Below are 24549 nucleotides of genomic sequence, written 5' to 3' on the forward strand. Positions count from 1 at the left end.
TGTATTCTCTTTTTCAAATATTACAGTTATCTTGAGATAATGGTGTACATCTGGTACCGCGATGTTCACGTATTTATTAATGAGTTCACGTGATGTCGTGTTACGTTTATATCCTGCCTTAACACAAGCATCGCACGTACTGCAAATATATTGCGCCAAGTTCACCGAATGTTACCTGCAATCCGTGCAATGATACGCGAGATCGCGGTCGCACTTTTGTTTCTATAGCAAACAATGTTGTTTCCGCATCCGGAGAGAGACGCATGGTGGTAACGGCGGGGTTCTACGAATCGATTCTTCCCCTTTCCCTTCCTCGTTTCTCGGTCAAACGCTTTAATGAAATCGGAAACTAATTTTACGCTCGTCAGGCCGGTTATCATCGACATGGTGGCGAAACTTAAGCTACGTCGACTTTCATTATGTCGCGCCAACGCACGATCGACCACACGCAGGGTTCGTTGCCGGTTTCAAAATGAAATTTGACGGATACCTCATGGCCGGACAATGATATTCTCTTTACCCATCCATCGTTTTTTAAGTCTATGTCTCGAAATATATTGTAAATAAAGACCCATCGTAATTAATATTCGCGCTTTAATGTCTTAAGAGAGAGAGAGAGAGAGAGAGAGAGAGAGAGAGAGAGAGAGAGAGAGAGAGAGAGAGAGATGTTCTATTTCCATCAAAATCTCCGTTATGTAAATCATTCCTATGGTTTATTCGAATTTTCTTTCCTAGCGTTTGAGAGGAATGAGGGAAAGGCCCGTTACTTTGAGATTTTCTCTCTTTCCCATCGCAAAATATCGTGCGCCTTTGAGTGACGGCCAAAGAGGTTACGAAACGAAGTAATTAATGCGCCGCGTTTCTCGCGCGGCTTCAGACTCCCCTATTTTCTGAGGAGTTTTGCGCGAAATGATGCGAATTACTGTTGATATATCTCACGAGTGAATTTTATTGGGGATTAAGCAGAGAAAAGAGATATGAGATCATCCGTCATACGATTCTGGCTCGTAAAATTAATGTTTACAATTTTGTTACATCTAGACATTATATATTTTAAAATTATTAAAACTCTGAATTATATATCTACATGTTTCATAAAAAATAAACATCAAAGTTTCATTTAATAAGGCCCGTTATTAATCGGCGTTTGTAATCATTTAATAAAGTTTCAATTTTTTGTTTTTATATTTTACATTTTCTTTTTTTACGAAATTTAGATATTTTTTTGTGAGCATAAAAGTAGAAGCGAGAATAATATTTAATAATTTTCTCCGATAAAGCGACATTTCTGTTTGCAAAATTGATCACCGTTCAAAATAAAAAATTTTACATCAAAACATATTTATATGTAGCTAATACGATTTTTTAAATATATTCCATTATTGAAAATGATTTTGTTAGAATTAAGTTAGAAAGATACTCCGCGCTAACAACTGCGGTTAATTATAAAAGTAATTGTAAGATAAGCGTACAAACTGTGTGATTAATTTGTTAGAATGTTTACGTATCTCTCTAATTGATTTTAACAGCGCGAATGCATTGTTTTATTCGGTGATTTAGCAAGTACGCGGTTGCCCAACGCGAATGTGCGATACCATCGATAACATGGTATATCAATATTACACGGCTACGTATCGTAATCTGCGCATGTAGCGGAAAGCTCTTCCATAATCCGATCAGCCGTAACGCTCGTGGAAATATATTTTTGCACCATTTCAGCTCTCTTTTTTCCAGCGGAGAAATTTCGGCGCAGCTACATATTTAATAATGCGATTACGAGACGCCCCCTGAAAGATGTAATATGATACCTAATTAATGAACCGGTATCATTACTGGCACAGGTATGTAAATGTCATACGCGTCTAAACGTTGATTAAAATTGAATAACCTTCTTTTTTTTAATGAGTTCGCTCGTTGAGAATTATGAAAATTTAATAAATAGGAGTAAGTAAAATAACGAGGTCGCTAACGAAAAAATGCATTAATATTAACAAATTAATGTACTGGTGTACAATTGGACGAGGTGTGTGAGTGGCGGCGAACGCGTCAAGTTAATATAAAAATGCGTTAATATGCACGTTGTCATTTGCATTACCATTATACAATCCCACGATGTGATTATCGCATTATGGGGTATTGTATTACATCTCATCTCTTAATTTTCTAGTTCATTAGTTAATACCATTCGACATGACCGATTGACAGGATAAAATTCATCCTCGTAGAATTTATTTAATCGTAGCAGGCTCATGTATTATTTTAATTGTGCAAGCAAGAGAAAATTTATACATTTATATTTATATACATATATTAATTTATAATAAAATATTTTTAATTTGTTTTTCCATCGCAATTGCTAAAGATAAGAATGTAACGTATCAGCGGGAATCAAAAAGGAATTTAATATGCTTAATAAATGCCTTAATATCAGCAAAGTAGCTTAATAACTGAAATTTGCTTTCTCTTTTATGAGAATGCATTTCTCTAATCCCGTTGGGATCCGCAATTTACGTCTTTGTTTACAATTTTGTTTGACAATGCTCTTTGCGTAGTAGGTGTTATTTTCATTTTTTCCGAGCGTTTATGCGCCAGAATCGCGTCTCACTATTGAAGGATAAGTACAAAAGTGTGTTACGTTAACATAGACACATATAGTTCGTTATACATATGTAAATTTCGCGGTATCATTTTCATATTCTTCTTAAATTCAACATGCAATAAGGTCATTATTTCAGAAAATTGCGAAAGAATTATTTATCGTCCTTCATAATCTTTTAAAACAATGATTTTTAATCTTAATGCGGAGTTGATATTCTCCTTGCATTTTTTAAAAATATATTTTAAAATCTCTTGTAAAAATTTAATTTTCCATGATTCGAAATATTAAAGCACTCGAAATGTTAAAGCAAGTAATGCAAGTTGACGAATTTGTTATTTGCGGTTAGTTTAACAGAATTATTCGCATAAATGTTAAATTCATGATCCGTCATTTAGCAGCACATTTGCTGAATATGCTGTATATTTAATGTATTTTTTCCTGTCAATTTTAATTTGAGTAAAAATTTGATTGAACAAGAATCCTTTTTCTCCTTGTTTAAATTTTTTAATGTTTAAACTTTAAATATCTCTTTTTTCCATTTTTCAATTAAAATTTAAAGTCACGTCGTTTTAAGAGAACAAAGGAAGAATAACATTATCTCTAAAATTTATCGCTCATATTTGAATCGCGAAATTCTTTCGATTTTCGATCGTTCGTGATGAAAAGATTATTTGTATGATTCTATTTCGCTATAGAAAATTTAAAATGCATACAAAGTTACATCAGTCCGTAAATCTTCAGGGTGTAACTATCAAAGATGGTGTTGACGCATACTCGCTACTATACTTGACAGCGTTGGAAGGCGTGAAAGGAAATTATCACGTTACTTGCAGCGCCTCGTGGGCGTTTAGATTTTATCCGCGTCGATACGATAGGGCGGTACGAAGCTGATGGAAAATCGAAACCTTCCAGCTATGATGAAACTTTCTTAATTATCGATAGCACGTTATGCGAATAATGTTATTCTGGAAAAGTGGCAACGAAGAAGGAATGTGTTAGAAAATTACAAAATCATCAACTACTTATTTGCACACATTATTAAGCTTATCAATAATATGGATTAATCAAATTCGAGTAAACATGCCTCGCTATTTTCTTTCGAATCTTACAATTTTTGTCGTGATATCAATATAGGAAAAAATATTTTACATATTTTAATGTTAATTACAATTGATACAACCTTTATCGTTTTGCGTTTTTGACATTTATTTCTTACATATTTGACGCGTCTTGCGCTTCCTCGAGCATGAAAGAAAAAGCGGAACGGACGTTGAAAGCTGGCAGGAGAAAGAGCATGAAAGAAAGTACGGCGAGGCGCGATCTGACGATAGTCAGCATCCAACGCGCGCCACACACGAACGAATCGACGAAGGGGATATTATAATGAAATCGGTTTTCGCTTAGCACGCTCTCAAGCGGCCTTTATTAAATCTGCGATTTCGTCGCCTTCTCTCCCTTCTTTTTTATTATTATTCACAGCTTGCGAACCTTGCAGCTCTATTCTCGATGGCTGCCAAAGGTGAACCTGTCTATTGCTCCCTTTCCTTCCCCTCTCCTTTTTCGTCTCTTACTTCGGACAAAATTATAATGGCGACAGCGTCGCCTTTAATGCTTGATAATCTCGTTCATCGTTGGTTGAGAAAAAATAAAACAGTAATATGTGTAAAGCACTTAATAGCTCGATGTATTGATTTGTTTGTGTTTATATATTTCGCGCATATTATAGGATGTTTTCGGTTTCCCTTTATGGTCAGATCTGTACTTATGTAAAAAAAAAAATTGCTGAATTTTTCAATCAAAAGGATAAAGTATTTTTCAGGTTTTTTCTTAGTTATCACGTTAATATAATAAGTTAAATTATACGAAAAAGTTGAAATGCATTCTTTGATATTTTCTAAAAATGTAATGAAAGTCTAAAGATTCTAAAAATGCAATGAAAAATGTAATAAATAGTCTACACTCCTCTAAAACTAAGTTTTTCTTTTTCTCTTTTTTCATTTCTTCACATGCAGATGAAACTGTAACGTATCACCGCGCAACATCATAAAATATTTTAAAGCTTAACAAATTTCAAGTGAGATAAGAAAATACGATTATGTAAACATAAAACAAAACGCAATGACCATAACTTTAATTTAAATTTCTTCTCTAAAAGAAAATTTTAACCAATTATATATAAGTTTGGAACATTGACTGTTTCGCGAGTTTTGTTTAATTTAAAATTTTAAGAGAGGGAGATAAATAATCTTCGAACAAAATTATATTAAGAATAGTTTCGATGCTTTTATTTTTTATTTCCATCTTCCTTTTTTTGTGTATTTTTTTTTTAAGAGTGTGCGAAAAATGTTTCTTTCCTGATGCAATAGAAAAACTAATTTTCGGCGTGATCTGGGTTTCATCGTCGGCGCTGGAAACACGGAGAACGGAATTAGGAGAACGCTGTTAGCCGCCGGGTAAAATGGGCTTCGGGTCTCGCTTTGGCCGCGCAGTTAATTTTAGTTTCGTTTGGAACATTTTGTGTCGGCGATAGCCGCAGGCAATTCTCTTATGCTGTTCGTCGCGCGTATAGAAAAAAAAATGTCGCGACGTAAAAGTTGTATTTTAAACAATGTCCCTTGATTAATAAATTATTGAAATATTTTCATTTTGTTAGCAATTATCAGTCTGCATATTCGGCCAATTTTCGTTTTATTGAATTGGAACTGATTTCAGAATATATTATAAAAATGTATATACATATATATAAGATATATACGAAGATATATATATCCACATCGAAATTTGTAATTGAAACAATCTACAAATATAAATATGTACATGCTTGAACAAATTTTTAGAGAATACTCGTTTTGAAACACAATGTAAATCATAATGACAAAATTAAAGCTACATCGAGGAAAATTATGAATATTTAAATATATACATAATATATTTTACAAAGAATTTAGCATCTCCTTTTTACATGAAACGATTTAAAAATGAAATATGTCCTTACAGAGTTAAATTAATGTCATCGATAACGTATATATGTAAAAGACGTATATATATAAAAGACAATAAATAGTTCATATATAAGAGGAGCTACCGGTCATACTTGCATATATTAATATTTACAGTTGCTTTTATAATACAATATTTTTTAATACATTTTTCCGATTATGTTAAACGCCTTAACGTTCGTGGCGTGAGTTAAGATCGCGTGCACAAACTATTAACAGTCTAATAAAAAGGTCATTGTACGATATGTAGAATTTTAATATTTCTTTGAAAAATTGCAATTACTAAAAAATTCAATGACTAGATTTTATGAAAGATATATATACGAATAGTTCGTATATATATTATTTATTTAAAAATAGGTCTTTCTCGCTCTTTGATTATCTGCTAAACAGAGAACACATATACATATAATAAAATTACACAAAGAAAAATAGATGTATATCTATATATGCGAAGAGAGTTACATTGATATTGTAGATAGTGTAAAGGATTAGGTCCGATTTGCATAGTTTATATCTTGTTGGAATACATTTATAAGTGCAAATATAATTATTATTGCATAATTTTACAAGGAAAACAACCTCTTATATTTTTCGATATTTTAACAATTTACATACTTGTGTTTTTATTCTTTTCGGTTAACTCAATTTTAATCTCGCCAAAATTTTAGAAATGTGTATCACATGTACATATAATGCTAAGAATCGATCCTGTCCAATTCCTATTCCCGATACATTAATAAAGTCAATCGGAAAAAATATAAAATTCTAGCACAAAGAGATTTAACGAACGAACTTTTATTAAAATCGAATTTGAGGTGCACGTTGCTCACGTTAGACGGTTAACGTGGTAGAAACGAGCCAGTAAACTGTGTGCAGCGTGACAGCGAAAATATGCGTGGGCATGAAACTAAATTATTTGCATTAAGAATTCGAAAAGTGATTAAAAACCTTTTATCAACAGTGAAATGTGTATAAAGATTAATTTTATATAATATGTTTCTTTTTTACTAATATTCAACATAAAGTTTCTTTCTTATTTAATCAATAATTATATACAATATATGTATAACGCATTGGTACACGTATATCAAGTTTTTTCCGCGAGAATTTATTAAAGTGGAAATTTTATCACCTTATTGTTTAATTTTATTACCTTTTTGTATGACGATAAAGAAGAAATTTAAGACTATACTGTGTCAAGCAAAATATTTCTATGTTGGGATAGAAACTAGTGTGAAACTTGTAAAATATCAAAGCAATTATCATCCTCTATAATGAAAAATATAATGCTAATTGAAATATAATACCCTCAACAAGAACATAATGGAATAATACAAGAGCACGGAAGAAATTTTACATTGTATATTTTAATTAAAAACATTAATCAATATTATTTGGATCCGAGAGTTGAAAACAAAGTGATAATTAGTGAGATAATCTGATATATGTGAAATCCATATTTGATATTACACCAGAAATATCAGGAATTACATCAGGAATGTCAGTTTTTGAACAACAGTTATGGGCATAAAATATTAAAAAATTACGATATAGATATAATAGTAGCATAACATCGATACGTACAGATGCAATTGTATATATAATGACACACTTTGCTTCTAGTGCCGATAAAATACATCGTGTTCAGAGATACGAGTAGTTATAAATAGTTATTTATATTTATTTTTGATGGATTGTTACGAAAAATATAGAGCTTTATAAAATAATTATAGTAACATAATAATTAATTTTACCTTTACTATTTTTTGTTTTCTATCTTTTCGCAGATTTTTGTATTTTTACTTCATATTGCTACAATTGTGCATACAATAGATTTCATGTTGATTTTAGAAATGAAAATATAATTAAAGCTTGGTAAAATTTTAAGACAATTGTGTATTAAAATTGTACTTGCACCATATGCACTTGTACTAAATTTAAAAATGATAGCTTTTATCTATCTTTCTCTTTCTCTTTCTTTCTCTTTCTCATTTGCAGGCGAGAATAAGGGGATTTTTTTGTTCATCTATTGCCATATATTACAACCAAGAATCGATAACTTATTCGAGCGTATGGCAGTTGCAATCTTCTGAAGCATTAACTGTCCACATTTCTTCAGCATCTTGTCAATTTATTATGCATGCTGTAAAACAAACTCGTATAAAAGCGAGTCATAAAGGTCTCAGGTAGGTCAGCGTGCAACTCCGCAACGTCCCGTGTAATCGATGCCCCCTCGAAAGTGGGGGCGAGGCGTTGTAATACCGCGTTACTGCAGGTATTCCGGGCACGGAAATCTGCCCAGGGAATTGCATATGTCGTCATTGCGTTGTCAAATATTCAAGTCAATCTAAAGTGTTCGTGGCTCTCGCGGTTAATTATACCTCGAACTAATCTAACCAATCGAATATGAATCCGCTGTTTAATCATAATGTGTCGTTGACCGAGATTTAAACTACGAATTGTTCGATTTATAATTCTTGATAATACAAAGTCTCTATCATGGCAAAGATTCAGTTGTGCTTGAACAAATTATTAACTATATGTGAAATATTAATTGTGGAAACTAATTTTATGATATTGTGCGTATAGTAATTGTCAAATATCGGAATATATTTTTGTGTCATATTTCAAGTGGATCAATGTTTAAAAATTGGATGATTATAAAATATAATAAAATTCAAGCTATAATCAACATTAATAACATTAGTAATAAAACTAATTAAGATTTACAGCTGGCTTTAATAAGAATGATATCTCATTTACGTTATCTCATTATATAAGAGTGATATCTCATTTGTCGCATATTTATAGTGTAACTTATTTATTAAATTTATGTGTAAAAATATAAAATTATTCGTTCACACTCATCAATTACTCCAATAATACTTATCCTTAGATTTGAGAGAGGAGAAAATTTTATCTTAAATTTATAAAGTGGCAGTGAGTGACATTTAAAGAGAAAGAGAAAGATGGAGAGAATATATTAATGATATATCACCTTTTTGATAAAATAAAACTTTTTTGTAAATTAAGAGCTATAATATCTTGTTATATATTACACCAATAAAACTCTAGGACCACATGATTTATGCAGAATGCACACATTGCACGCGTGATATAACTTCAACTGGGTTGCTTGTTGATTCACAATGGTCACGAGTTGGATTTGATATTTAGATAAAGAAGGTTAATTTTATATACTTTGCGTGCGCAAAAGCGAATAGTGGATATATACAAACGATATTTCAGTACGTGTAGGGTAAATAAATTAGCCTTTTTGTAACATCCAACATAGCTCAATAAGAGAAACTAAATTTTCTTTTTTCTTTTTTTCTTTACAAAAGTTAACTTAGTATTGTGTGTATTATATGTTTGCTTCCAAGATAAAATTTTAAAATTTAACTTGGTTTTTTCAGTGAATTAATGCGGATTTCGACATATATGTATATATAATAAACTGTAAATGCGCACAAATTTTGCATAAAGTGCATTTGAAATGAAACTATCTCTCACATATGAGATTTCATTTAATTCTAAAAGTAGCGAAATATATACACATATATTCATATTATTAAAATCCATTTTATATATTCGGCGAATTGCTGCAGATCAAAGCGGAAATGCGGTGCTAATGTACAATTTAGCTACAAAGTAATAGACGTAAAATAGTTAATAATTACACGTATGCTATATAAAATATTTGTGATTTTGATATTGCAGATAATTTATACTTTCATGTATTTAGAGACACTCCAATTATGTTTCATACATTTGCATTATATACAATTACCTTTCAAATAAATTTTAATCCTTTGATATTATATAATGTATGTATACTCGATATACTGTAATAGTACAATCGATTCATATGGAATTACGTTAAACAAATCGATTACAGTATTTTCTGAATTTCACAGATAAATAATAATTAATTAAATAAGAAAATATTTACATGTTGACATAGATATAAAATGAAAAGGGCTGAAAAATTTTAAATCAATATTTCGTGACAAGAATTCCTGATGAATCGAATTTCGCCTAAGTATTCTCAATAATTATTCTTTGTTCGGACAGTGACACATTGCTTGACATTATCGTCAAGGAATAGTGACTGTCAGCAAAAATGCATTTTGCCACGCGATTGTGTTCCGCGACATTAAAAAAAATGCCCTAATGACCTAATTAATTACGCGAGGAAAAAACTTCGGTCCGGTAAATTTTAAAGTCTAGAGGAAGTGACCGCGAGAGAGAAAGGCATCTCTTTATTGTACGCTTGGCACAAGTTTCGTGAGACCCTGGAACACGATATCGAGCTTGGTCGAGCTTTTTCGTCGAGCGAGGTCACATAAACAGTACGATGCAGCTTAAAGAGGAGCTTACGGAGAAATACGTTCGCCAACAGGCGCGTTGCTTGAATTACTGAGAAACGCGTGCCGCTGCCGCAATCTCGGCGAGATTTTTCTCATTATTTATTAATCCTTGAACAACGTACCGTGGGGGTTCAACGGACCTCACCACTTTCTCGCTTTACTAGACTTGTCGTGCAACAGAGAATATCACGCACTCTTTACTATGTAAAATATAAATGTAAAAAATCTTTTCAAATTTTTCAAATTTTGCGTTTTTTTATCTCGACAAAAAATACGATTTTAAGTAAGACTAATCTCCACCATTTATAATGTTACTGTCAATAATATCAATTTACAAGGGCTTAATTTGATGTTACAATATTTATTTTGAAAGAATGTATCGAAATTAGCTACCTCATTAATTACAATATTTGCTAACATTTATCAATTATATCTTCCTTTCTTAATATTACAAAAGTATACCATGTTATTATTTATATAATTCTCAATTTAAATATTTATCTATATAATCTGAACTTATGTAATTTAATCTATAATTAGACCAATTCTCTCTATATTGTAGAACTATAAACTAACGGAATAGCATGGAACTTTTGATCCTATATTAGTTAAATCAAACTGCTCTAAGTCGGCTTTGCGATTTTACGACCATATTCAGATTTAGCTTTAGTTATGCGATCAATGCACTACACAAATATATAAAATGTTTGTACAAAACGTGTACGCAGGGGCCTAATAATGTGCACATAAAAATTTCAAATACACTCGCAGAAACGAGAATCGAAAATATAACAAAGTACGTAGAATCAAAACTCGATTTTATTCAGGAAATAAGTCTAGTATCGTCATTTTTGGACAATGCTGGAGAGTACGCGATGCACGTTCCTAATATCTCTCTGTAACGTTACAATGCAAAATCTCCATGATGAAAGACTACATAATGCGAAGACCGACGCGCGTTATTGTCCACGAAATCCGCGGAACTATTCGAAGGCAACCGCTTTAAGGTTGAACCTTTATCTTTCGATATAACGCGCATGTGCGGATACACTATTCTCCAAGGTACTGCAAATGAAATTCTATCTGGATATCCTTTTGCTAGTGAAACCTCAAGGTCTTTCCGCGAAAACATATCTCTCTTATGACGGTTCCTCTCGAGCGAGGCGCAGCGAAAGGTGCTAGTTTTGAATTTTCCGGGTGTGGCGTAATGGAAGCTCGCGTGTATTCGCGACCAAAGTACACGCGACACGGTTATGCACGCTAATATTCCACTTTCGATCGGCAGCGAATAAAGTAAGCTCGTGTCGGCTTCGTATTTTTACATTCGCCAACAGTCGTGCTACGGTAAAGTAGACGGTTATCAAACAGAACTCGCTCGCATCGGCCAAATGGCCTCTGTAATTTGCACCGACTTTTATTTACTTTATCACACATGTAATAAACTCGTTTTTTGGGACGCATGCTATTAAATTTTCATTAACGTACTGCGGATTTTGGCTCGGCAAAAGTTTATCTATTTGCATTTTTGTTTGATTTTTCTACCCGTAATTTTTTCCAATGAATAGAATTATAAAATTCGAACATCGATATGGGATTTTATCGGAGAACTTGTTCAATTTCTAATTTCTCATGGGAATCTTATACAAAATAAAATCTCGTTGCGTGTTTTTCGCTCCGAAGAAGGCACGTTATCACGAGTTCAATAAATATTGTGAAAATAATTTTTAATTTTTTTTCATTCACATAGGAGAAAATTGCATAATCAATCTAAAATATTAATTATTTTCGAGATTAAATGCTTTACATTATATTTTTTATTCAGTATAAATATTCAGTATTAGATATTTCACAAGATTTTATTCGAAAATTCGTAATTTGTCAATTTTGTAAAACTACTCTTGATATTGGATACTTCAAATAATTGCACATCGTGACGTACATAATCTAGGTAATGGCATCACCGTTGCGTGTGAACTATACGAATAAAACGGACAATGAACTTTTTGATTATTATAAAACATTTAACAACTTGTTGCGACTCCTTGAAAAATATCGTACAAGATATACATATTTATCTCCGATGATTAACATGCTCGAAAAATCGCTTTTTTTCATGGCTTAAATAGATACGTCGGAATTGAAATTTATGTCGTTTCAGTGCGTGCCAGTAAGACATTACCAAATGCATTAATTCAACACCTTTTTTCCTTTCATTTAAACGTATTATCATCGAAATAGTGGCTGTAAAATATCCCTGTGGAAAGAAATTTTGTTTTCAAAAATTATCATCTAAATTGGCATTACTCAGTATAACTTTTCTCCAACATTATTTGTATCCGTTTCTTTTCGCTTTTGTATTCGGTTGTGCTCGGTAATAGTTCTTCATCTTGTCGGATTAGATATTGTACTGGTTTGAAAATTTATTGCCTGTTGTATTTTCTGTACGAAACGTATAAATCTCGCGCAACTTTAAGCGTTGAATGCTACGATGCGGGATAAACCGCTTTTATAGTGTCATGCTGTTCGATTAGCCGATTCGCAATTATTGGAGAATGTTTCGCGGTAACACCTTGATAATGCGGTGCTGCGGCATTTACACATAAATTATCTACTAGTAAATGCATCAGTTGAATCGGCAAAATCATAATTTTACGTCAAAAATTGGAACGAGTTACAAATATAATTGGAAAATATCGATTAGTTTTATAAATTTATTTCTCTTTTTAAATAAATCAAAAATTATCCGTTTTTTGACATCTCGTGATAACAAAATATCGAACAAAATTTAATAAAATTTAATTAAATTTAATTAAATAATTTGAAAAACTTTATTTTAATCATAAAAGTAAATATCTATATATTATTGATTACAATTTTAATGTATTATTTATTTAATATAACGTATAATCTGATCTGAATCTAATCTGAAACCGGGCTAATTATAACTCTAAATCTTGATTTCTACTTCAGCAACCACATGATGTGTAAAATTTAACCCATAAAGCGTTTAACGTTCTTTGTTCGCTATTTTTTTTATATGCATCTTCAATTCAAATTCAAAAAATGCCTTTGCATTTAAATTTTGTCCTGTTTAGAAGTCATTTATTTGTAATTATATCCACCAATTATACAAGTAATATATGAAAATATTTTGTAGTAATGTTACTTAGATATAAAAAAGTACTTTAATTTCTTTTGCAAAAATGACATTATAAATTCTTCCAGAATTTCGTTTTATGTAATAACATGTAATGTCTCGCAAATGATAGAGTAATCGGAAGTATGATCGTTTTATACATATCTTCAATATTCCGTTTTGCGTGTGAGATAAGATTGTTTTAACAGCAATTTCCTATTGATTTCCAGAAACGTCCGATTGTTGGGATGAATACAGTACTTGCAGTCGACAGATCGAACAAAAATTACAGTCGATACCGACTATAGGATTGTAGCAGTTTGCAGAAACTCGAGGTCAGGTATATATAAGTTGCTGTGTCGGAGGACCCTGAAAGAACATACGACCTTCCTCTTCGTCTATATAGCTATGTATCGATCTTGGTGCAGACGTCGTGTCCGACAGGGATAGAAACGCTATCAGAACACAATTGCATGCCCCGCTACTTTTATTTTTGGCTGACACGATATGCCACTGTAATGGCCACACAGATTCGACTGTAAGCGTGTGTTTACACATTTACGACGCTTAATCCTCTATTCGCGACTTGCATTTCGAGTGTCATTGTGATTGCGTCTTCACTGTTTCGTTTATTTTTAATCTTTCTCTTTCTTCTTTTTCTATCATGCTTCCTCTCGACTCCTCTTAAATTAAGTCTCTGACAAATTAAACTGGACGTATATTTCACGTATCCATCAAACTAAAGTTTTGATAGATATGTAAAATATATATTCAGTTTAATTTGTCAGAGATCCTTTTTATATCAGTCGTGCTCGAGAATAAGGGAGAAAATGTCAAGTTCATATTAGCCTTGTCGATAGTCCAGGAAACTTTCGACAGAACTTTTTTTTTTAACCTGAAACTTCTCGTGTTTGACGTTACTAGAGGGTCGTCATGATTATGCATTTTTATGAGCAATTCCTCGTACATTTACTACACAGGATGTTTAAGAAGGTCACGGCTCGGTAGCAAGGATCTATTCTCGGGAGGGTTTAAAATCAAATCTACGGCTGGTAGCACATTCAATGATTCGGAAACGTTCCGCGTATAGAAATACTAGTACGCTTTAAGAAACTTTACAGTAGATTTATAGAGAATCACAGAGCATTTTCGTATGTTTTAGTCAGTTACCTTGTTTTCAACAGTTGGAGAATTATCTTCTTGTTACATCCATTTATTGTTGCTTTGCAGTTTTAGTAGAGCTACTAAGATCTATATAGAACAGCTTTGCAGTTGCAGCTAAATTGTTTGACATGTCTCGTACGCGGTTCTAGCGTAACTAAGTTCGCGCTTGTTTCCTGGATTTTGGTATGACCCGCGGCAAGAGTATCTTTGTAGAATTTGATTGTAACGCGCGCGAAATGCCGAACTCTTAAAGACAGTTCCTGAAAAAAAATGACTTAGGATTTTTATCAAATTGCGACAACTAAGGAATTCGTTTCATCGTTTGTTTCCTCGAATAAGTTTACTACATGTACGTAACCTACATACTATGTATTTATTTTTGTGTCATATTTCTCCCTATGTTAGCTTACCAGTAGTTTTGTTATACAGTACAGAACTATTGGTAAGCTAACATAGGCAAGCAAAATATTTTTAACCATAAAAAAATTTGCAAAAAATACTTTGAAAATAAATATAAACGAAATCCCGGTGCGCGTCATATAAAATGAAACAGTTTAACTGTGTTATATTTTTCCTATAAAGCGCACGTAGAGGTATCACACACAATTCGGTTCCTATATAATAAATATTTCTTTTCTTTCATAAATTGATATTAATAACCTTTCCGCAATCAATATCAATCTTTGGTTTTACTGCGCTGTAAATAATGATCAAACTAATATCAGTAATAATGAAAGGTAATTTGGTTGAAGCACTAGAAGATGTCAGACGGCTTCTTTTATTTTCATTTCCTTGACGGCATTGCCGTATTGCGGGCAAAATTTATCGCAATGACGTAATTAATAGAATCTAAAGAGATTTAAGTTTCGCCTTTTTTCTTATTAGAACAGCGCCTTCTTTCTGTACGTATATCTTTATTAGGAAAATCGAGCCGTGATTTCGAGTTGAGCGCAAAGTTTTGCTTCGCTGGCTTTGTTACGTAATTTGGTTTTGTCACGTCGAGTGACGGATCGCGAGAAAAGCTGGAGCTTAGAAAGAAATAAAGGAAGATGGATCGGCTATTAATATCCAATTACAATTTCTCTTCATATAACTATATTCTCTATATAGTTCTTTCGATGAGTATTTGACTAAATGCAAGGATGTTCTCGATAATATCGCTTCGCTAACCAATTGTCGAGGACAAATACCGTTAATAGCACGCCTCGTGCATTGTATGCGGTGCAGAATACCTAAATCGAAAGTCACGCGGATATTTGAATACCTGTATTTGGCATTGCCTCGGTCAGTATAATAACGAGCTAGAAGTAACCTCATGGGGATTCTAACTAATTTGGCTCTTCTGTTTAATCTACGATGGGGAGGATACGAAATTCAAAATGCACATATACACTCACTCATCCACACACATACTGTTTAAATTTCAATTCTACCAAGTTTTGAAATCGTATTTATTCGTCTAACCCGAATTGTGCTCGAATTCTCGAATTCAAACTCGAATATAGATGTAATAGCGCTTGGACCATCTCTGACTAGAATAATGAAAAATTGGGAGTTGCGCGAGAATTTATGGTAGACATTAAAGGTAGAAATGTGGGCTTCTACTATTTCCCTCAGTATTTGAATTCGAGGAAACGGTGCGATATCGGCATGTGAATCCCTTAAAATTATAGTTATTATGACATATAGGATCTTCAAATCATCTTAAAGTATGAGATGAAACGAAAGCGGACACTTTCAAACACACAAATCATAATCGATTAAATGGAAACAAAGATAAGCCAAAGAAATTTATGTCTGTAATTATATGCAATTAACAATTATGTGCAAATTAGCCGAATCTGTTAATGTTTCTGAAAAAACATGAAATTTCCGAAAATAAGAAATGTTATAAATGATTTAATTATGATTTAGTTATAGATTTAAATAAAAATTTTAATTAAGCCTATAAATTGTATAATATGAGAAAATTATTAATAAATTCAAACTATAATATGTATGAGAAGCTATTAATCAAATTATGTTATATAATGCAAAGAATATGAATCGTATTAAATATTAAAACAATGGACTGTTTAATATAATATATACAAATTTTTTAATTTTATAATTTTGGAAATGGGTTTTTTTGCACTATTAATCTTTTATTCAATTGATGATTAATAGAAAAAGAGAAATTTGCTTAAATATATATGGTGTTGAAGTATTTATCGCAGAGCTTATTGAGTTTTATTGAAATGTTTTGATATGATTTGTAGCAAATCAATACGGTTGAACATTGTGAAAGCTTCTATTTTATAAAACATAATCACCTTTAAATATCCGGAGCGTTAATTATGAATTAGATAGAAAGTTGTGCCGATGTTTTATGTTTAAATCGACATCAAATTTTGGTGAAAAAAATTCTATGTATTTTTTATTATCGTACTTTTTTATCCTTCGCTTTGTGCAATACGATTGAGCATTCAATAAAGAAAAGTTTTTCAATTTACGTATCCTTTTTTTCAGCAAAATAAATTGAATTATCGTGTTATAGATGAGTAAACTAGTTTTTATAGTTCCTATTGTGTTGCTAAAAATATAGGTAATTTTATTTTTATTAAACCTCTGAAAAAAATAAGAATAAATATTCAATGTACGTATTGCAAATTTCACGTTTTAAACATCAACAGTTGAACAGAAAACCCTTTTTCGTCACTTTTGTTTCTTACGACTACTGATGCAATTTGTTAAAATTAGAAAGAGTTATGTAATTTTTCTCTCGCGCATTTTAAATTTAATCTAATCGCAACATAATCCTCTGCGAGTGTCAGATTTAATCTTAAGAATTAACCAAGATCATGTTTTGGTTGTTTTTCATTTTTGTAGATAAAAATGTTGTCTACCTCGGACGTAAAAAAAAGTCTCTTTTTTACTTCCTTCAATTTTCACAACAGTCAATTTTTGTTGGTGTTAAAAATGTTAAAGTCCTCTTTGATTTTATGCATAGTGCAGACAGATATGAATCAATTTGTTTATGGATAAAAAGAAAAGGCTTTTACATTCTTCCTGCATTATAATTGAATATAGCAATTTAAGGAAAACATTAGGAAACATATTCTTCTGAGTACTTCGCGTTATGCTAAACAAAGAGAAGTTTAGAACTTAGAGAAGTTTTTAAATGATTACATTATCTCGAAGATATCATTAGAACATTATTATAATATTCCTTGTAGGATATCAAATTTAACTTGATCGATTCACGAAGCGATATGTATTATTTAATGACGTTTCCCATTTTTCATGCGTGCTGCAAAGAAAAAACTGGCGTAACCTATCTGCGTGCGGGATCATGAAAAATAATATCTACCATACACGACACACTTGACTTGTGCTTAACTCGACGCACGAGGTGCGACTTTGTTCCAAAGCTCGTGGCATCAAACATCGATCATCGACTCGTAACACACATTTGTGACGGAATATACCGCGATTTGCAGCGAGAGCGAAACTCCGGGAAAGTCGTAGACCGTCGACTTTATGAACGTCACCAAAGTGTCGACGAGACTCGAACAAATGTGGGGTAATCAAACGTAGATAAATCAAAATCACATAACATCACGGAGATACGATCACTCGAACGGACGTTACCTCATTCTTATGCAATCATAGATCATCGATAGATCCCTCCGTGTTGCTCGATGCACTATATCACACACACTATACTACTGACAATGAAAGTAAGCGTCCGTCACCACTAAGTCCTCTCGTGCCTTCGGTCCGATCACGTGTAGTAAATAATCACTGAGGTGACGCGTATCGCTGAGATTGCGTGTAATCGGAGTAAAAAAAGATCGAACGTGATTATGACGTATGAAAACATTGAATCGGAGCACACGTGGTGCCGCGTCGTGCGTCCACGGTAGACTGGCGCCCGCTTGTTCGTCTGGCTCGTTCCTGACTCTCCCTACTGCCTGCCTGGTTGGCTGAATGGGGTGCCTGGCGGGGCTGCTGACTGGATGGTAGCGAGCGTGTCGGTTGCCTGAGTGTCAAATGACCTTTCTTAGCGATGCTTAGCAGCGAGTGTTTATGAGTTCCCGATGCAATTTATTCTTATTATGTACACCGGGTGTCTCGCAAGATTTGCATTACTTCAGATACGTGAATATACGGGCGATTTTTCACCAGCGAGGGAGAATTAGATTGGACGTCGTTTCTACGCTTCGCATTATTCTTAGCATTAAAAAGTGTCCTCGCGCTAATTAAGCCTTTTAAATTCTTCATATAAAGTATATTTCTAATTAATTAATTATTCACTAATATTAGATTTTTAATTGTTTGTATTCTTTAAATTTAAGACGCATTTTAAAACGTTTAATTAAATTAATGTTAGATAACTTCGTAAATACAACTCATGCGCACGCAATTTAAGTTCTAAATAAACAAAAGATCGTAAATTTGTCAATAAATACATTCTTGAAGTCTATTTCAAATCTATTAAAATATGTACTTAAATACTATTAATTATTTTTCTTTTAAAAAATAAAATGAATATTTTTTTTAAACAGATATTGTGGATTTAATAAAATAAAATTGTATAACAAAGCATAAGATTTATATATAAAAGTTTTAATAGAAGAGTTCAATTAAAATATTAAAGTGACTTGATTTCTTATTTCTTAAATGGAATTGAAAGATTTGTGGATCTCTGTCATAGTAAGAAAATTGGATTTTAGATTAAAAGACAAAGTCTGTTGTATAATGAGATAGAATTTTTCACTTTTATCAATATTTGATTTATCATGACTTAAATAAAAAAAAGAAATATTAAATAAATTTATACTTTTCGTTAAATACATTGTTTTCAAATATGATAACGTATGCAATTATACTGAATATAATTAATTACAATCATATATAATAAATTAATCGTTATTTATTAATTGTAGTAATTATTATTTAATAATCATTCGTAGCGTTCTATCGATGTTAATGAAAATCGATAAGCATCAATATTTATAAATTAACAATATTTACGTATATTATATTAAAAGATATGCAATATATATAATATAGAATGCTAAGGGAAGAACATATATTGCGACGTCGAATTTGTTAAATCTGTAAGATGTATGTAAATTCGAAAATTATGCCAAAGTAGTTAATTTCAACTTTCCTTACATACACTTACGTTGCTCAGTTCTCGACTCGCGTTAATTTTTCAACTTGAACAGGGTATTTAGCTGTCTGTCTCGCGTCAGTCAAACTCCTCGTTACATCGTTATGCCTTGATAGCTCTGCGCCTTCATTACTGTGATAAGCTTCGTTGGGGGTCTATGCTTGATCGTTTCGAAATACTTTACCTTCAACTCGCACGTGAGAACGTTCTTATTTTCTCGGACGAAAGTAGCCGAGGGTATAATGTAAAATAGTGTATCGATTACAAAGAATTACTGTCGCATTGCTGCATCGTGTGATTTATGTATTTTTATTATGTATTTATGTATTTTTTCATCTCGGCTATATATATTTTTTCATCTTGGCTTGATAGACTTAATTATTTTAATACATATTTGGTCCAACCAATATAATTTCTATCAGTCAAACATTTGAACATATAATGTAATAACATGTAAATTTATGTCCGCTGTCAATTTATACATATTTGACAGATATCCTCATTTTTTCCTTGTGTTATTTTATATTTATTCGTTTACATTTAATATCAAACTTTCAGCAATATAACAAACGATCAAATTAGTTTTCGATCGTCAGCTATACAAAATGGAAAGAATTTGAACATGGCTTTGGAAGTGCGCATATAAATTAAAATCTTATGTGTTAAACTTTAAAGTGCACTCTTTGGAAATTTAATAGCATATTAATAAATCATTTAGGAATTGAACTACTGAACGCGCGACTTAGGACTTTTATTACTTTCAAAAGTAATCAAGACGAAAAGTACGACTGTGTTATTCAGAAAGTTCGACTCTAGAAGATTAAAGCCTTTCGCCGTTAATACTGAATCTTGTAGCAAATAAGAGTTGAATATTTCTTGTTAATGCACTTTCTTATTTATTTTGCTTAAATAAAATTTTAGATAGTGATAAAAAATTGATATATTTTGAAAATATTTTTATTAAATTATTACTTCCATTATATTCATAAAAACTTTAAAGTTATATAATTAATAATATAATTAGAGTTTTTTTGGCTGTATAAAATTCAATCTAAATAAGATTTTGCATTATTAAGTACGTGACAAACTGTATAAAATCACGATTATCATCATAACATTTAGAGTTTTTATGATATATGTTTTAATTATAGTATGATGTAATCTTTGCTAACAAAGTAGAGTTCTAAATTAAACTAGAGCTTTCCTTTTGCCCACAAGCTTTTAGAAGTTGATTGAGCTTGTAAATCGCATCCTTCACATCGTCAAATCACTGTAAAGTGCTCAAGTTCTGTTCATTCCGGAACGCCCCGCCTTTCACTAGCGAAGCTGTAACGCTATGCTTTGGAACGTTTCGACTGCTCGTGTTCTGCTCTAGTTCGATTTCACGTGATACATTACTGCCCTAAGACACACTTTAGCAAAACGCAGATTCCACATCGTACACACACTTCCATGATTCTGTTTCTACATCTATATCCTTTTATGCGCACAAATCCTCTTACATTCATGATACTGAATGAGGAAAAAAATTCTGTTTCTCTAACAAGACTTATATTTTATGTACCAGCTATCTTACAAATTTAATTATTAAAACGTTTTATCAAGTTAATAAATTCTTCAAATGCGAAAGCCGGATTAAATTAAATACAGATTTATTAAATCCTTTGTGTGTCCTGCACGCTTGACACATATGCAACGTTCTTTTCGAATAAACAGAGAAACAGGGTGCTTTTAAGTATACTCTTAAGTATGTAAATATATTCCACTTTCAAAGTTACTCGCGTCGTACCGTTCAGAAGAATATGAATATGGCAAAGTAGGCTATAAGTTGGATTATGTTTAAAATTATCTCCATATTTATGCTAATATTTGTGAAGTGCTACACAGCTAATATTTGTAAAGTGCTACACAGTCTCGCATCGCAAGTATGCACGTGTAAATAAACAGATTATGCAATATAAAAGAGTATCGTGAAATTAAACGCTCTCTAAATTTTGTTGTGTGTCGCATATTTGATAAGAGCATATTTTACATATTCCGCATATATCACGTCTTATAGAATATAACAGTGAATCACGTAATTCTCTGTCGGACATGCCGCCATTTACCCGGAGTATGACGTTATGGTAATTCTAGTGATGTGCAGATCAGTGCTTGTTGAGACATTGAATGAGCTTTCAACAGGAATCAAGTAGTTCCGTACAAATGTTCCGTCCTTTAATAATTTAATCCAATTATATTAGGAGTTCTAGGACTTTAGTCAACTGAAACTATTTTACAACTATGTAACTCTAAGCTGTTTATACAAAGTAGAATAATTTCTACTACATTTGTGCAACAAAAAGAATATTCGATATCAAAATACATCTACAAAATCACCTTTGTAATGTATTACATAAAGCGCTCGCGTGACGCGCTAATCTTTTTTTCATTTTTTACAGAACTTTGAATTGGACAATTTTTCCACTTTGTACTTTGTAATTGTACGTGAAGGTCTGTCAGCGAAATTGTATTCTCAGACAAAACATAGAACGACACTGTCGATCTTCAAAAGGAAGCTTTCCGCCGGTATATCAAACTTTTTTAACAGTTTTCATCCTCTTATTTAACATAATTGCTACGTGCATGCTATCTGTCCTTTGCAATTCTTAGTATTCTCTGCGACGTGCTTCTTAAATGTGTGTTGAGTATCTATGTACGACAGGTAGCTCTGGTCTATCCGTCAGGCGTATCTGAACGCGAGATACGATGCGCGCAATATCTGTTCTCTCAAAAGTATCATGAACTTCAACTAGTATCGTCTTCAAGTAGTACAAGAGTAGCTCTTGTATAAATTTGCTCCTCGTCTCTAACACGATACACAATGATTCGATTAAATGAATAAAACGATTCATTGAAATGTGATCTTCCCATTTTATTACGAATATATTAATAAATAATAAAGAAGCTAATAAATTGAGACAAGTATCAGAAAATGTAAAAAAATTGAAATACATCGTGGCATAAAAATAAAGATTTTTAGTTTCACCAGATTATTGCACATCAATAATTATAATATTGCAAAAATAAAAAATACAAGCTTTTATATTGCTTCCCAAATGCTTTGTACGTAGAGGCTTTTGTAGAGGGAGACTAATGAAATATTGTCCTACGTGAATCATCTATATAATTAGTTAAATCCCATACTTTGCGGATAATTTATGCCATTATTAATGGATGTGAAACAAAGTTGACAGTATATACACTACCCTCCATAAGTTTGGAAACACATTGCATATTACAGATAAACAATCGCATGGCAGCAATCTGTGCAGATTTTTCATATGAATATATTGCAAGACGTTTAAATGATGATATGACGCCTGTTTATACCGAAAATATGTCGAATAATTATTACGCGGCACCGAACTGCTCGGAGTTAAATTTCGCGCGTTGATTTGTTCTGCCAATTAGTGCTACTACAGCATATCAGATGCTGTAGTGGAATGCCTGTAATGTATAAATATACGCGCATTAGAAACATACATCAGAGTAATAAGAACTCATTTAAATGCAGTTTGATTTTAGTTTCTGTAAAAGTAACAAAAATTACTACAATCATTAAAAATGACTCCGACGTACCAGATTCCATATGAATTGCGAGTCAAGATTATTATTTTGCAAGAAGAAGGATATAACATACGGCAAATAACAAAGAAATTAAAGTTATTTTTTTTATATTGTATATCTTTATAGAGTGTTTCCAAACTTATGGAGGATACTGTACATAAATGCGAATTATGGCGGCACTTGAATTAAACGACATAACGGGGTGAAATCACATTTCAAGTCTGATAGATAAGCATTAATATAGAGACGAATTGTGAAAATGCGCGTGGACGTTGGTTGAAAATTAAGCGACGGAAAGATCCGTAAGCTAAACGCGGTGGCAATATTTTTCCGCGATACGCATACACATGTGTCACGAATACGCGCGCGATTCGCATTCCGCCGCCATATATTTTCAAATGTAACGTACGCGTGCGAGTTACACACGAATATCATCCGCAAGGATTCCCATTAATTGTGACCCGGCTATCATCGTCATTCGAACGTGTTCGCGCTGCTCGATCGCCTATTTGTCACCCGCCGATTTGCGAAAATGATCGAAATCTGTCGCGCGCGAGCTTGTCAACCGCGATTTTCAACAGCGCGTTTTCGCAAAGAGCAAAAAACAACATTCGCCTACAGCGTAAAAAAAAACTCGATTCGCATTTGAATTCGCTCTTTTTTTCTGCCCAGTTAGCATAAGTGTCGGTGTGTGAAATTTCGCTGACGTTATTGTTTGAAGCGGTAGTTGAAATCAACGAAATGTAATATGCATGCTAATCGCGAACACGATATTACGTGTATGCCATCAAGACAGAACGTGCGAATATATGACCATAATTAGACATTAGAATTATGTAATAAGTTACATTTCTCTCTCTCTCTCTCTTTTCTTAATACTATATATTAAATTAAATTAATAGATCAGTTAAATTTTATAGGATTATTGATATAAGATGATTTTATAAGATATTGATTAATTTAAAGAAATGTGTATGTGCGCTAAAATATTGGAATTTTCTTCATATTTTAAGCTTTATATATTTTTGATAAAACACATTATTTGTAAAATTTTTTAATCTAATAGTTATTTTTAAATAACAAGAATATACAGAATATACATATTGCTTATTATTTTTTCATTATGTAATATTATCTTTTCGTTATTTTTAATAAATTTCCAATTGGGAATGATAATTTTTGTATTATGATTATTGTATATCTTAGATTTTTCATTTAAAATTTGTAATAAATTTTATTTAGTAATATTTTTTTATGAAATATTATTTAATAATTATTAATTATTTTTATCAATTTTGGCTGCATTAATATGCAAATACTATATTGTATTATTAAAGATAATTATAAATTGCTAATATTACATAACATGCGCTGCATAGTGATAGATAGATTTAATTAATATTAATTGTTGTTGTGTATGAAACAACCATATAACACTAACATATTTCCTTCAAAACTGAAATTGATATTCGATATTTAAGCGCGTTAATAGAAATTGTGCCCTATTTATT

General features: G+C 32.0%; 1 protein-coding gene across 2 annotated transcripts in view; it reads right to left on the bottom strand.

The window, feature by feature from the left end:
• Nucleotides 1–24549, bottom strand: part of LOC145969999 (uncharacterized) — a 164298-nt gene that overhangs the window by 71774 nt on the left and 67975 nt on the right. Inside the window, exon 1 of one of the 2 annotated variants that reach the window (XM_083096348.1) lies at nucleotides 17902–18160. The exons of the other annotated variant lie outside the window; for it this stretch is intronic. The gene's annotated coding sequence lies outside the window, so the exon portion shown is untranslated. Of the gene's footprint in view, nucleotides 1–17901; nucleotides 18161–24549 lie in introns of those variants that run through there. 2 annotated transcript variants of the gene reach the window in all.

Source organism: Camponotus vicinus, unplaced genomic scaffold (assembly GCF_025532165.1).
Source record: "Camponotus vicinus isolate PSW18456_S1 unplaced genomic scaffold, iyCamVici1.0 SCAF_1, whole genome shotgun sequence".
NCBI lineage: Eukaryota > Metazoa > Arthropoda > Insecta > Hymenoptera > Formicidae > Camponotus > Camponotus vicinus.